Source organism: Macaca thibetana, chromosome 16 (assembly GCF_024542745.1).
Source record: "Macaca thibetana thibetana isolate TM-01 chromosome 16, ASM2454274v1, whole genome shotgun sequence".
Classification (NCBI taxonomy): Eukaryota; Metazoa; Chordata; class Mammalia; order Primates; family Cercopithecidae; genus Macaca; species Macaca thibetana.
In genome coordinates, this window is record NC_065593.1 from 18,151,346 (window position 1) to 18,153,099 (window position 1,754).

Below are 1,754 nucleotides of genomic sequence, written 5' to 3' on the forward strand. Positions count from 1 at the left end.
GCTGCTCAGCTTTCATTTTAACAAGGGCTGATACAGCACAGTTCTCCGGGTGGCCTTGAACCAACGAGTCTTCCCCCTTTTCTTGCTTACAGTTTGCCAGAATAACTGTAGAATATGCTGGGACTGCGACATCCTGAGACAGGGAAGAGCCGAATGCAACAGCCCAGGTTCTCTTCCACTTCCCCTAGAAATAGGATGTTCTAGAAAACCAAACCCACTTGTTCTCACTCATAAGTAGAAGTTGAACAACGAGATGCCCCAGACCCAAGAGGATAGGAATCCAGTGCTGTATCCCTGTGGTGATTGGGTCCGAGAGAGGATAAGACGCTGGGAACCGGCCCATCACACCTCTGGAGTTTCAGAAGAATTTTGGTATTTCAAATTCACCAGCCAAGAGTGGATGTTTTGTTTTGTTTGGTTTTCTGGAGCTTTTCGGCGTAGTTCAGATAGAGGCCTGGGGGACCGTGAGAAAGGCCAGATGCTGTAAACTACTGTGGACTCGAAAGTCATATGAATGTTTTAAGCTAGTATGTTTATTTACAAATTCTGGAAGAATAAACAGGAAACCAGTAACAGTGACGACTTGTTAGAGGTATGGAACTGGATGAGAGACGAGAGAAAAACGATTTCCATGTGTACCATTTAGCACATTTTGGAGTTTGAATATGTGAATGTACTACTTATTGAAAAATAAATGAATTAGGAAGTCTTACCCCAAAAGCAAACCATGGGCTCTTAAAATGTATAAAATGGGTCGGGCGCGGTAGCTCATGCCTGTAATCCCAGCACTTTGGGAGGCTGAGGCGGGCAGATCACAAGGTCAGGAGATCGAGACCATCCTGGCTTAACATGGTGAAACCCCGTCTCTACTAAAACCACAAAAAATCAGCCGGGCATGGTTGCGGGTGCCTGTAGTCCCAGCTACTCAGGAGGCTGAGGCAGGAGAATGGCGTGAACCCGGGCAGCAGAGCTTGTAGTGAGCCGAGATTGCACCACTGCACTCCAGCCTGGGCGACAGAGCAAGACTCTAAAAAAAAAAAAACTGTATAAAACAGAGGAAAATGCACTATAATGCAGCTTCTCTTTAATAAAGATTCCATAAATAGCAGAGACACTTGTAAGTTTGGAGCCACATCCTTCTACTGTCTTAATGCTGTGTGTGGGCAAGAGTGTGTATGTGCCTGTGTTAGTGCAGGAAAACACGCATATGCCATCTTTTCTTCTTCCAGACATGAGAACCCAAGAAGCAAGACTTAGACTATGTTGGTGCAGCCTCACTTGCCCTATTTTTGTCTCCTCTGGACTGGAGAGAGCAGAGATAAGAAGCTGAGATTCCTAAGCATGGCAGGTGCCAGAAACCTGAATAGCATTCTTGCAGATGTGGCATCAGCAGATCCATGGGGCAGGTGGAAAGTGAAATGACACCAGAAAAGGGAGTCTCTGTTTTCCTCCTATAGAAATGGCCCCATGAGTCTCCCTGACCCAGCTCATCTATTCAGGGAACCTAGAGAATACAGAAGCATAGAATATGGATAACTTGGGCATATGGGTTATTCATGATACCTCTTTGGGACAGTGGCCAATGTCTTGTATGTTCCAGAGGTGTACTTATGATATAATTTTAAATCAGCAATATAATGGTTTAAATATATTATTCCACTGGAATGAACAAAAGAACCACCACCTAACTTTATGCTAAAAAAAATCGAGTTTATTTTTTTTTCTACCTTTGGCAAAAGGAAAGGAATAAGCTG